A 15,184-nucleotide genomic window follows, 5' to 3' on the forward strand; every position below is an offset into this window, starting at 1 on the left:
AGACCCATCTGAACCACTAAACAGGTGTCAGCTGTAACCATGATGTGCTGACCAATAGTTTGCAATTGGAGAAGAGAGATGTTTTTAAATAATTCACTGTAAATGATAGAGGAGAGAGAGGGTAAAGAACCCAATGATAGAGGAGAGAGAGTGCGGAACACCCAATGATAGAGGAGAGGGAGGGTAGAGCACCCAATGATAGAGGAGAGGGAAGGTAGAGCACCCAATGACAGAGGAGAGGGAGGGCAGAACACCCAATGATAGAGGAGCGGGAGTGCGGAACACCCAATGATAGAGGAGAGAGAGTGCGGAACACCCAATGATAGAGGAGAGGGAGGGTAGAGCACCCAATGATAGAGGAGAGGGAGGGCAGAGCACCCAATGACAGAGGAGAGGGAAGGCAGAACACCCAATGATAGTGGAGAGGGAGGGTAGAGCACCCAATGATAGAGGAGAGGGAGGATAGAGCACCCAATGATAGAGGAGAGGGAGGGCAGAGCACCCAATGATAGAGGAGAGGGAGGGTAGAGCACCCAATGATAGAGGAGAGGGAAGGTAGAGCACCCAATGACAGAGGAGAGGGAGGGCAGAACACCCAATGATAGAGGAGCGGGAGTGCGGAACACCCAATGATAGAGGAGAGAGAGTGCGGAACACCCAATGATAGAGGAGAGGGAGGGCAGAGCACCCAATGAAATAGGAGAGGGAGGGCAGAGCACCACATGACAGAGGAGAGGGAGGGCAGAGCACCCAATGACAGAGGAGAGGGAGGGTAGAGCACCCAATGACAGAGGAGAGGGAGGGCAGAACACCCAATGATAGAGGAAAGGGAGGGTAGAGCACCCAATGATAGAGGAGAGGGAGGGTAGAGCACCCAATGATAGAGGAGAGGGAGGGTAGAGCACCCAATGACAGAGGAGAGGGAGGGCAGAACACCCAATGATAGAGGAGAGGGAGGGTAGAGCACCCAATGATAGAGGAGAGGGAGGGTAGAGCACCCAATGATAGAGGGAGGGCAGAGCACCCAATGATAGAGGAGAGGGAGAGTAGAGCACCACATGACAGAGGAGAGGAAGAGTAGAGCACCACATGACAGAGGAGAGGGAGAGTAGAGCATCACATGACAGAGGGGAGGGAGGGCAGAGCACCACATGACAGAGGGGAGGGAGGGCAGAGCACCCAATGACAGAGGAGAGGGAGGGCAGAGCACCACATGACAGAGGAGAGGGAGAGTAGAGCACCACATGACAGAGGAGAGGGAGAGTAGAGCACCACATGACATAGGAGAGGGAGGGCAGAGCACCACATGACAGAGGAGAGGGAGAGTAGACCACCACATGACAGAGGAGAGGGAGAGTAGAGCACCACATGACAGAGGAGAGGGAGGGCAGAGTACCACATGACAGAGGAGAGGGAGGGCAGAGAACCCAATGACAGTAGAGCGAGAGCAGAGAACCCAATGACAGAGGAGAGGGAGGGCAGAGAACCCAATGACAGAGGAGAGGGAGAGCAGAGAACCCAATGACAGAGGAGAGGGAGGGCAGAGAACCCAATGACAGAGGAGAGGGAGGGCAGAGAACCCAATGACATAGGAGAGGGAGGGTAGAGCACCCAATGATAGAGGAGAGGGAGGGTAGAGCACCCAATGATAGAGGAGAGGGAGGGTAGAGCACCCAATGACAGAGGAGAGGGAGGGCAGAACACCCAATGATAGAGGAGAGGGAGGGTAGAGCACCCAATGATAGAGGAGAGGGAGGGTAGAGCACCCAATGATAGAGGGAGGGCAGAGCACCCAATGATAGAGGAGAGGGAGAGTAGAGCACCACATGACAGAGGAGAGGAAGAGTAGAGCACCACATGACAGAGGAGAGGGAGAGTAGAGCATCACATGACAGAGGGGAGGGAGGGCAGAGCACCACATGACAGAGGGGAGGGAGGGCAGAGCACCCAATGACAGAGGAGAGGGAGGGCAGAGCACCACATGACAGAGGAGAGGGAGAGTAGAGCACCACATGACAGAGGAGAGGGAGAGTAGAGCACCACATGACATAGGAGAGGGAGGGCAGAGCACCACATGACAGAGGAGAGGGAGAGTAGACCACCACATGACAGAGGAGAGGGAGAGTAGAGCACCACATGACAGAGGAGAGGGAGGGCAGAGTACCACATGACAGAGGAGAGGGAGGGCAGAGAACCCAATGACAGTAGAGCGAGAGCAGAGAACCCAATGACAGAGGAGAGGGAGGGCAGAGAACCCAATGACAGAGGAGAGGGAGAGCAGAGAACCCAATGACAGAGGAGAGGGAGGGCAGAGAACCCAATGACAGAGGAGAGGGAGGGCAGAGAACCCAATGACATAGGAGAGGGAGGGCAGAGAACCCAATGACAGAGGAGAGGGAGGGCAGAGAACCCAATGACAGAGGAGAGGGAGAGCAGAGAACCCAATGACAGAGGAAAGGGAGGGCAGAGAACCCAATGACAGAGGAGAGGGAGGGCAGAGAACCCAAACATAAACTCCTCTATATTTATTTTTGTTCCTTTTTACCATTTCAACCCCATAATACCCTTGAGAATATTCACATATACACAGGTGCATATTAAAAAATACCAGGAATTTGTCATTTAAAAAAAAAAACATTTTCATAGAGAGACCAGGGCAGTTGTCAGTGGATGTCAGAGCAAAAACCAAACCATGAGGTTGAAGGAATTGTCTGTAGAGCGCCAAGGAATGATTGTGTCGAGGCACAGATCTGGGGAAAGGTACCAAAACATTTCTGCAGAAGGTCCCCAAGAACACAGAGGCCTCCATCATTCTGAAATGAAGAAGTTTTGAACCACCAAGACTCTTCCTAGAGCTGGCCGCTCGGCCAAACTGTGCAATTGGGGGAGAAGGGCCTTGGTCAGGGAGGTGACCAAGAACCTGATGGTCACTCTGACAGAGCTCTAGAGTTCCTCTGTGGAGATGGGATAACCTTCCAGAAGGACAACCATCTCTCCAGCACTTCACCAATCAGGCCTTTATGGTAGGAGAAACCAAGATTGAAATCTTTGGCTTGAATGCCAAGCGTCACATCTGGAGGAAACCTGGCACCATCCCTACAGTGAAGCATGGTGTTGGCAGTATCATGCTGTGGGGATGGTTTTCAGCGGCAGGGACTGGGAGACTAGTCAGGATCGAGGCAAAGATGAACGGAGCAAAGTACAGAGAAATCCTTGATGAAAACCTGCTCCAGAATGCTCAGGACCTCAGACTGGGGCAAAGGCTCACCTTCCAACAGGACAATGACCCTAAGCACACAGCCAAGACAACGCAGGAGTGTCTTCGGGACAAGTCTCTGAGCGTCCTTGAGTGGCCCAGCCAGAACCTGGACTTGAACATCTCTGGAGAGATCTGTAAGTAGCTGTGCAGCAATGCTCCCCATTCACCCTGACAGAGCTTGAGAGGATTTGCAGAGAATGGGAAAAACTCCCCATATACAGGTGTGCCAAGCTTGTAGCATCATACCCAAGAAGACTCGGGGCTGGAAAAGTACTGTGTAAAGGGTCTGAAAACTTGATATAATATTTAATTTTTTTGTGTATACATTTGTCTGTTTTTGCTTCGTCATTATGGGGTATTGTGTGTAGATTGATGAGGATAAAAAACTATTTCATACATTTTAGAATAAGCCTGTAACATAACGCAATGTTATGTCCCAGACCTGCTGTTTTCAACTCTAGAGACAGCAGAAGTGGTAGAGATACTCTGAATGATCGGCTATGAAAAGCCAACTGACATTTACTCCCGAGGTGCTGACCTGTTGCACCCTCGACAACCACTGTGATTATTATTATTTGACCATGCTGGTCATTTATGAACATTTGAACATCTTGGCCATGTTCTGTTATAATCTCCACCCAGCACAGCCAGAAGAGGACTGGCCACTTAACATAGCCTGGTTCCTCTCTAGGTTTCTTCCTAGGTTTTGGCCTTTCTAGGGAGTTTTTCCTAGCCACTGTGCTTCTACACCTGCATTGCTTGCTGTTTGGGGTTTTAGGCTGGGTTTCTGTACAGCACTTTGAGATATCAGCTGATGTACGAAGGGCTATATGAATAAATGTTATTTGATTTTGATTTGATTTGCAAAAAGTCAAGGGGTCTGAATAGTTTCCGAATGCACTGTATGTAAGATTTACAGCGTTTTTCAGATGTAAGTGGTACATTTCCAAAACTCTTGGCACACAACTTAAATTGTGTAATATCCTCTCATGTTCAAAACCTTTCATTGCCTTTAAAACCTCTCTGGGATATGTGGGACGGTAGCGTCCCACCTCGCCAACAGCCAGTGAAAGTGCAGGGCGCCTCAAGCATACAAGTATTTTACACCATTTTAAAGGTAAAATTCTCGTTAATCCAGCCACAGTGTCTGATTTCAAAAATGCTTTACAGCGAAAGCACCCCAAATGATTATGTTAGGTCACCACCAACTCACAGAAAAGCACTGTCATATTTCCAGCCAAAGAGAGGAGTCACAAAAAGTATAGAGTCACACTAAGTATAGAATCAATCTTTAGGATGTTTTTAGGATGTTTTTAACATAAATGTTCAATAATGTTCCAACCAGAGAATTCCTTTGTCTGTAGAAAAGCAATGGGACGAGAGCTAACTCTCTCGTGACCGCGCCTCAGAGCCTGTGGCAATCTGCCAGACACCTGACTCATTCCTCTCTCATTCGGTCCCACTTCACAGTAGAAGCCTGAAACAACATTCTAAAGACTGTAGACATATAGTGGACTCCTTAGGAAGTGCAACATAGCCCCTATTGTAGATACAGTGGGATATTGGTTGAGTTAAAAAACTACACGCCTCAGATTTCCCACTTCCTGGTTGGATTTTTCTCAGGTTTTCGCCTGCCATATGAGTTATGTTATACTCACAGACATCATTCAAACAGTTTTAGAAACTTAAGGGTGTTTTCTATCCAATACTACTAATAATCCGTGCATATTAGTATCTGGGACAGAGTAGCAGGCAGTTTACTCTGGGCACCTTATTCATCCAAGCTACTCAATACTGCCCCCCTGTCCCAAATAAGTTATTCAAGTCAGGCAGTGTATGACCATAGGAAGCCTCCTCAGTGGATCCTGTTTCTTGCCTTTCATTTAGGAATATTTTATTCATGCCCAGTTTTTAAGGATCCGGTGTAGTATAACCATCCATGCGTTCCAATCCTTGCTGACGCTCTGAAAATGTTGGGTTTATTTTCCTTCCATCGTAATCGCTGATTGTTCCTGTCTCTGAACAGGTGAAAATCCTCTATGTGGGGAGCATTATCTCCACCTGTCCTGTCACGTCATATCAGTAAAGAAGGAGAAAGACAGTTTGCGTTCGTAAGGTTTTGCAACCATAGGGGTCTCTGCATGAATTTTAATCAAGTATCCTTTGAATTTCACAGTGATGGAAATGTGTTTGTATCTCACTGTGTGTGTGTGTGTGTGTGTGTGTGTGTGTGTGTGTGTGTGTGTGTGTGTGTGTGTGTGTGTGTGTGTGTGTGTGTGTGTACTGTATGTGCATGAATGCATAGATAGTGTGGTTGGGGGTGAGGGGTTGTTGGAGAAAATGCCCATCATGAATCATTATTCTGTTCACAGGGTTCGACACACCTTCCTCATGCCTTCATCAATATCACAATATCACAGAGTGCCAGGGCTGCCACTGAGTTGAAACATAGACGCATGGTAGCTTTAAGTTCTTAATCAGTTATTGATCTGTTATCAAATCAATGAGAACATGGATTTTCATATTGATTATTCAATTTGACTTTTGCAGGAAAACAAGGCACCAACCTAACATACGTCTTAATTCAGCAGAACAAGACACTAACATATCATACGTCTTAATTCAGGAGAACAAGACCTGGATAGATGCTCAGAGTTACTGCAGACAGCATCATACAGACCTGGTCAGTGTGAGGAACCAGACTGAGAACACAGAGATAGAGAAGAAGATATCACTGAGGGTACTGCCTGTGTGGTTTCAAGTTTCCTGGAGACAAGAGTGACTTCTCATTCAGAAACTGATGGCCAGGATGGCCTTCAGCAGATCAGAAAAACAACAACACTGTGTTTAGGCTTCTCCTTCATATTCTAATAAATGGTGGAATGAGCCGTGATAGAAGCTGTCCTTTTATCTTCTATGGTAAGTTACCATATTCTCCTCCAGATATTATGATGACAGGAGAACTCTAACGTTGCCCCATGATTCACTACTGTCATTGTGGGATTGTATTATATTGTAGACCCAGCTGTGGAGACCCCTCATAAACCTCAATTTAAGAGACAGGTGGTAAGAGTCAAGGTGACCCCAAAAGACGAACATCGGAACCTCAGCAGTCCTGCTGTTCAGGACGCCATCTTACAAGAAGTGAGTTTCACCCTGTTCATGAAGAATTAACTCCTTATATGACACAAACTGAGATCTCCTCTCTGGTCTTAGTCCTAGTCTGTTGTGGATGACCTCCTCTCTGGTCTGGGTCCTAGTCTGTTGTGGATGACCTCCTCTCTGGTCTGGGTCCTAGTCTGTTGTGGATGACCTCCTCTCTGGTCTGGGTTCTAGTCTGTTGTGGATGACATCCTCTCTGGTCTGGGTCCTAGTCTGTTGTGGATGACCTCCTCTCTGGTCTGGGTCCTAGTCTGTTGTGGATGACCTCCTCTCTGGTCTGGGATCTAGTCTGTTGTGGATGACCTCCTCTCTGGTCTGGGTCCTAGTCTGTTGTGGATGACCTCCTCTCTGGTCTGGGTCCTAGTCTGTTGTGGATGACCTCCTCTCTGGTCTGGGTCCTAGTCTGTTGTGGATGACCTCCTCTCTGGTCTGGGTCCTACTCTGTTGTGGATGACCTCCTCTCTGGTCTGGGATCTAGTCTGTTGTGGATGACCTCCTCTCTGGTCTGGGTCCTAGTCTGTTGTGGATGTATCTCTCTTCTCATAGAGTCAAAGGGTTGAAGTCATGAATGTGTCCGTATAGCAGGAAGGAATGGTGGTTGTAGATCTTCAGAATGACTATTATTAAGTTAAATCGTGTGTGTGTGTGCGCGTGCGTGCATGCGTCCGTGTGTGTGCTCGTGTGTCCCCAGATGAGGAACAAGCTGAAAAAGTAGCCCGATGGGACGGTCTTCCACGAGGAGAAAGAGGGGTCTCCCAAGAAAGAAGAGGAGGATATGAGGATGATAACAAAGCAATAACTCTAATTCTGTCAAATGTTCTCGTTATATTTTTCTTTTCAATTTTGATTAATAATCTGTACTGGTACAGTATTTGTTTTCTCAACCTAATTCAATGTGTTTTATTAACTTTGTCCGTTAACATTAACATTAATACTGTTTTCTCGTAAGCTTTTTTTCTTCATAATTATCTTGACTTGGTTGTTTTATTATTATCTATTATTATCTATTAATTAGTGTTAATCTGTAGTTATATTAACAGAAGTATCAATGTTTTTTCTTTCTTTAATTGAACATGTATATAAACTATACTGTAGTTTTTTATTGGTTAATGAAGATGTCTTTTCTGATGATCAAATAAATTCTTGTTGCCGATTGACAGTATCGGTCTAGAGTTGTTATTTGTCTTATTCTATTTCAAGTTTCAACTTTCATTTATTTTAAAGTGCATTCAACACATTTTACCTTGATGATAAAGACATCTAGACATAATGTGTAATCAACTCCTCTCTTCAGGACTCTGATACACTGGTACCAGTTAGAACCATGTCCTGCTGAACAGAGCTTTAGTTACATTTTACATAACTTCCTCAAACCAGACAGATGGGAACTTTACCACATCAAGCCAGACCCAGGATATTTCCTGTAACACACAAATATGTGACAGGCAAACCTGGTCCCAGATCTGTTTGTGGTTGTGAAATTCATTCATTTGCTACCTTCTGCAGACACAACCTAGGCTTTCAGTGCAGTGGATAGGGACTGACTTGAGGTCAGATCTAATGCCATGATGACCTTGGCTCATGTCTGATGGCTGGAGTTTTCAATTTTGGAACTATCCGTTGGTTCCATTGTGCCTGGCAATTTCTAAGTGTAGCTTTTTACTATTTGAAATACAATTATTTGAACTAAGTGATGGAGATGACCAACCTATATTTTCGTCACTATTAAGTTAATTGAAGGGATAATAGTATGTGTTGTGCACGGTAAGTGGCATTTCCCTCCGAGCTAAAGAACCCCGGCAATATTGATATCACTGTTCGGGAAGGAAGCCATTGTAGAAAGAACAGAGTGGTGGAGAAAATGAAAGAAGGCATTGTAGAAAGAACAGAGTGGTGGAGAAAATGAAAGAAGGCATTGTAGAAAGAACAGAGTGGTGGAGAAAAGGAAAGAAGGCATTGTAGAAAGAACAGAGTGGTGGAGAAAAGGAAAGAAGGCATTGAAGCCCTTTTTTGTTTTTTTGCAATGGTGTATGGCTGGTTACAATTAGTATGATAATTAGCCCATCTGTTTGGAACACCCACAGTCATGCTAGAGCGATTATGAACACCCCACAGAATAAGAACTCACTGCTCACTGCCTAGCAACCGTTAGCACGTTAGCATTCTGCTAAACAACTGATCCCGCTGAGAAGTGGTGCGGACACGATCGTTTTTGAAGTATTAAAGGCGCTAAAGGTCGAATTGGACAATAATTGGACAATACCAATTATGTGAATGTCACGGCTGATGTACAATTTAGTGCAATTCACTGCAAAGGGGCTGCTGCAGAAGGTAGCTAATGAATGACTTCACAATCACAAAAGTGAACACACTGAGAATAAGAAAATGGACGCCCATTACCGCCAGCTCTACCCAAATTGCATGTATTGATTTAATTAAACATAAAGGATCAATTTCATTACAGGTGACTGTTATTTATTATAATCTCATTCAAAAAGCTTGATAAAATCCCCATGCACCAATTGGTCAAGCCTGGTAGAACATGCCCTTGGATACACAGATCTAGGATCAGTCTATCCTCACTAAATCCTAAACTGAACCGTTCAGTGAAAATACAAAACAGACATCAGAGCAGTATAAGTCCTAGAGGGGCAATTTCATCCTATACCTATTCTCCAATTCCCCATACCAAGACCCCTTCCCAACCGTTGTCCAACTGGTTCTCTCTCTACCCTCTCCTCTGCAGTGGGGAGAGGCTAAGAGAGGGCTGCCTGGAATAATTTATTAAAGGCGGTCTCCCAAAAACTCTGTAAAACATACCTGTCGAGCTCCCGGAGGTGAACACTGAGCTTCAAAGCAATTAAAGCTGAGCTAGAGAGTAGAGAGACGGGATAGGGTCAGCCTCAGACCGAGCTCTGGCCTGATCAGTCATACTATTTACACTCTCCAGACCAGCCTTCGTGCCTGGTAGGGCAGGGGGACCTCTGAGACCATCTTCCCAGGTCAGGATCTCCTAGCCTGGGATTAAACCTGCCATGACCCAGGGTGGCTGGAAGAAACCCACCAGAGGCTCCATGAAACCACATGGTCAATGGGAAAGTGGTGATCCCTTTACCAGGCTTAGTGTGTAGGAAATGTTCAGAAGAAAAACAGATGTAGGATCTTAATCTGATCACCCTGTTGCAGGAAAACCTTCCTGCAATGTAGGATAAAATGTGTATTTAACGTTTAAAAAGGCTTCTGAAGTGTGCAATATCCACTGATTTTCCTTTAAGAAAAATTTATCAACCCCTACAAAAATGTCCATTAATTATAACCCACATGACAATTAAAATATCCTGTTACTGCAGGTTTATTTCCCTGCTGTAGCAAACTGGCTCAAATTAAAATCTTAAATATGTGGTGTCTCATGGTATTGTACATAGGATTGGGCAAGAAAATAGATTCAATATAATGTTGATGAATGGGTAGATCTGAGGACAGGTTCATTTGTCTATTAAGTAGTCCCTGTGTTATTGACAAACAGCTAATAGCTATTATACTACTGTAGCCAAAGACCCTATAAACCTACAGGAACCAATATACAGATGTAGGATCTTAATTTGAGCCAGTTTGCTACAGCAGGAAAATAATCCTGCAGCAACAGGAAATGTGAATTTGTCACACCCTGATCTATTTCACCTGCCCTTGTGATTGTCTCCACCCCCTCCAGGTGTCGCCCATCTTCCCCATTATCCCCTGTGTATTTATACCTGTGTTCTCTGTTTGTCCGTTGCCAATTCGTCTTGTTTATCAAGTCAGTATTTGTTCTCAGCTCCTGCTTTTCCCAGTCTCTGTTTTTCTCGCCCTCCTGGTTTTGACCCTTGCCTGTCCTGACTCTGAGCCCGCCTGCCTGACCCTGCCTGCCGTCCTGTACCTTTGCCCCACCTCTGGAATGTTGACCTCTGCCTACCCTGACCCTGACCCTGACTGCCTGGTCACTCTGCCTACCCTGACCTTGCCTGCCGTCCAGTACCGTTGCCCCACCTCTGGTTTACTGACCCCTGCCTGCCTTGACCCGTCTATTACCTGCCCCTGTTGGAATGTTAAACCATTGTCAATTCGATATGTCTGCATCTGGGTCTTACCTTGATTCCTGATATAATTATTATGTGGATTATAATTAATGGACATTTTTGTAGAGGTTGATACAATACTGACATTTCAAAGTGGATTTTAAAAATCAAATACACTACAAATTAAGATCCTACATCTGTAATGTCTAAATCCATCCGTTGGAGGTGTTAGCTGGCTGTCATAAACAGAGTCTAAGTGGTCTTTAATAAACCCATGGTTTTACATGTCTCCCAGGTGTTTTCTCTTAAAACAACTAAAGAGGTTTTGCTCTTTAGCTCTGCAGTCTAATACATCTAAGTGAAGTGAACTGATCGTAACCGCAACAACGGGTTCACTTAAATTTAAATACCTCTTAACACATCTCAACCCTGTGGATAATTGCTTCCCCCTGTCTGTTTCTCTGTCAAAGTCGTCATCTCAACCACCACCACCCCCACCACCCCCACCCCCACCCCCACCACCCCCACCACCCACACCACCACCACCACCCCCACCCCCACCACCACCCCCACCACCACCACACACAGTCCCTTTCGTCCATCTCTCTGGGCGCACAATTATATTCATACGTGTCTGATCTGATGAGAGGAAGGGGGGGGGAAATAGTTTGTCTGAATAACTTCTGAGTCTTTAACTTGGAGCATTATGGTGTATTAGTTCCGCTACTTGGCGTTCCGTGTCCACCGTCGAGGTGGGTTACACAGCTAAGTATGAAGAAGCACGATGACTATTTTTTGGGCAAGAAGGCAGTGTTTTCTTTCTTCAGTACTATAAGCAGGAGGTGGGCTGACGCTGTCGGTTGAACCAAAGAAGAGAGAATGTAAAGCGAGAGATGAAGGGGGAGGAAAGAAAGGAGGAAGGAAGGAGGAGGAAATAGAGTTAGAAATTGAAAAGGAGAAGAGATTTCAAAATGTTTGAGGAAGAAACTTCTTTAGAAATACTTTGCTGACCTCCCTTCATAATCATGGCCAGTGTTATTGACCTTCATAACTATGGCCAGTGTGGTTGACTTTCATAATCATGGCCAGTGTTATTGACCTTCATAACCATGGCCAGTGTGGTTGACTTTCATAACCATGGCCAGTGTTATTGACCTTCATAACCATGGCCAGTGTTATTGACCTTCATAACCATGGCCAGTTTTATTGACCTTCATAACCATGGCCAGTGTTACTGACCTTCATAACCATGGCCAGTGTTACTGACCTTCACAACCATGGCCAGTGTGGTTGACTTTCATAAACATGGCCAGTGTTATTGACCTTCATAACCATGGCCAGTGTTACTGACTTTCATAATCATGGCCAGTGTTATTGACTTTAATAATCATGGCCAGTGTGGTTGACTTTCATAATCATGGCCAGTGTGGTGGACTTTCATAATCATGGCCAGTGTTACTGACCTTCATAATCATGGCCAGTGTTACTGACCTTCATAATCATGGCCAGTGTGGTTGACTTTCATAATCATGGCCAGTGTGGTTGACTTTCCTAACCATGGCCAGTGTGGGTTGACCTTCATAACCATGGCCAGTGTTATTGACCTTCATAACCATGGCCAGTGTTATTGACCTTCATATCCATGGCCAGTGTGGTGGACTTTAATTACCATGGCCAGTGTTATTGACTTTCATAACCATGGCCAGTGTTATTGACCTTCATAACCATGGCCAGTGTTATTGACCTTCATAACCATGGCCAGTGTTATTGACCTTCATAACCATGGCCAGTGTTATTGACCTTCATATCCATGGCCAGTGTGGTGGACTTTAATTACCATGGCCAGTGTTATTGACTTTCATAACCATGGCCAGTGTTATTGACCTTCATAACCATGGCCAGTGTGGTTGACTTTCATAACCATGGCCAGTGTTATTGACCTTCATAACCATGGCCAGTGTGGTTGACTTTTATAATCATGGCCAGTGTTATTGACCTTCATAACCATGGCCAGTGTTATTGACCTTCATAATCATGGCCAGTGTGGTGGACTTTCATAATCATGGCCAGTGTTACTGACCTTCATAATCATGGCCAGTGTTACTGACTTTCATAATCATGGCCAGTGTTATTGACTTTCATAATCATGGCCAGTGTTACTGACCTTCATAATCATGGCCAGTGTTACTGACTTTCATAATCATGGCCAGTGTTACTGACTTTCATAATCATGGCCAGTGTTATTGACTTTAATAATCATGGCCAGTGTTATTGACCTTCATAATCATGGCCAGTGTTACTGACTTTCATAATCATGGCCAGTGTTACTGACCTTCATAATCATGGCCAGTGTTACTGACTTTCATAATCATGGCCAGTGTTACTGACTTTCATAATCATGGCCAGTGTTATTGACTTTCATAACCATGGCCAGTGTTATTGACCTTCATAACCATGGCCAGTGTTATTGACCTTCATAATCATGGCCAGTGTGGTGGACTTTCATAATCATGGCCAGTGTTACTGACCTTCATAATCATGGCCAGTGTTACTGACTTTCATAATCATGGCCAGTGTTATTGACTTTCATAATCATGGCCAGTGTGGTGGACTTTCATAATCATGGCCAGTGTTACTGACTTTCATAATCATGGCCAGTGTTATTGACCTTCATAACCATAGCCTGTGTGGGTTGACCTTTCTAACCATGGCCAGTGTGGTTGACCTTCATAACCATGGCCAGTGTGGGCTGATCTTCATAACCATGGCCAGTGTGGGCTGATCTTCATAACCATGGCCAGTGTGGGTTGATCTTCATAATCATGGCCTGTGTGGGTTGATCTTCATAATCATGGCCTGTGTGGTGGAGTCAGAGAGGTTCAGGCTAAAGATGGAATCAACGATGTTCCCATCAAATCCATGCCAGTGGCGAGACATGGCTGTTGTTGTGTCCTCAAATTAGTTTTTCGAGGTTGTATAATGCAGCTTATGAGCTCTGTGGTGTTATAAAGAAGCTCTGTGGTGTTATAAAGAAGCTCTGTCTGGTGATGTTGTAAGAAGAGGCCTTGTCTTTCTTTAGTGAATAAATCTGGTTTCTGAGACAGAAAGAAATCGTCATTAATATGACGAGTGAATCTTGTATAATCTAGCTGATAGACATTTATTTTTAACATACTGTACATTCATCCACTCGCTATATCCTCAAAAATTGTAGTTTGCATGAACTGATGAGACATCATAGAGTTGGTACAGACCTTTGTAATAAAATGCATTTGAAGTAAAAGCTTTGCCACAGACGTGTCATGTATAACATGTCATGTATAACATGTTATTTTATACTTTATATTTCCTATCAAAGACATAAACATGCAGTCAAGGTGAGGTGACATTATGTGAATATCCTTACATTGCCCAAGACCTTCATCCTCCTCTTCCTGTCCCAGATACAAAATACAGTAGACAGCCTATATAGTATTAAGCAATTTACATGTCAGTCATTTAGCAGACACTGCTATCCAGAACAACCTTCAGTAGTGAGTGCATACATACTCTTCGCTCCCTACTGGTCCCCAGTGGGAATCAAACCCACAACCCTGGCATTGCAAGTGCCATGCTCTACCCACTGAGCCACACAACCTATGTATAGTACAGGCCTAAGGCGTTGGCCAGACTGATCCGTGGAGAACGGACACCAAATCAGAACGGATTCATTTTGGTCCATGCTCCTCTTTTAATTGGCTAACGTATCCATCGAACCGTCAAAAGTTAAACTCATCGGAACTTTTCTCCCATGGAAATTGTACGGATATTGGACTCGTCATCTCCGCTGGCCGTTAACGGACGACTCCCATTGAGAAAGCATTTGAAATCACAGATATGGATGACATCAAAAGGGCTAGTTTGGCCACGCCCGAAGACCCCTCAACCTCACTCACAGATACAAAACACAGAAGACAGAGGGGACAGAGGGGTCGGCGGGGACAGAGGGGTCGGCGGGGACAGAGGGGTCGGCGGGGACAGAGGGGTCGGTGGGGACATACAGAGCCATAAACAAATAGGGAATAAGCTGCTCTTGTTTTTTGCCCATCTTCCTCCCGGGTAGCTATTGACAACAGGCCCGGGCCCAGCGGCGCCTCAGCCTGGAGCTGTAACTAGATAAGTCAGAGGCATGCTATCGCTGATCCCTCGGTCGGGAGATCCAATCTGCCGGTCCATCACTCAAATGCACGGCCCAGGCAAGGAGCGAGCGGCGAGCCCCTCCTCCTCGCCTTCCAATCCTGCAGCTTGAGGGATATTAAATATGCGCCCTGTCCCAGTAGCCGATGCAGTGTTATTGATTATGTGTCAATCCCGGCCGGCCACTGACGGTCGTTGCGGTATCAGTGACGTTTTTTTCTCAACTCGAACCCAACCAACTCTGTTAAATGAAAAGATCTAAATGAGAAGACATGAAGATATGAGAGTGTGTGTGTTTTGGGGAGGGGGGGGGGGGGGGGGGTCAGACAGGACAGTCTTAGGGCCCTCTGGGTTTCTGGAGCTGAAAGACAAATACTAGAAATACACACTTTATACTACTAACTGATTCCCTTTTATGATGTCTCTTATACCCCGGCTTTCAACCAATCAGCATTCCGGGCTCCAACCACCCAGTTTATAATGAGGATTCTAGCAGACTAGCACCCTAGAGTGAGGAGCACTGGGACGTTTT

This window comes from Oncorhynchus mykiss, chromosome 21, assembly GCF_057628025.1.
Source record: "Oncorhynchus mykiss isolate SJ-2025 chromosome 21, ASM5762802v1, whole genome shotgun sequence".
Classification (NCBI taxonomy): Eukaryota; Metazoa; Chordata; class Actinopteri; order Salmoniformes; family Salmonidae; genus Oncorhynchus; species Oncorhynchus mykiss.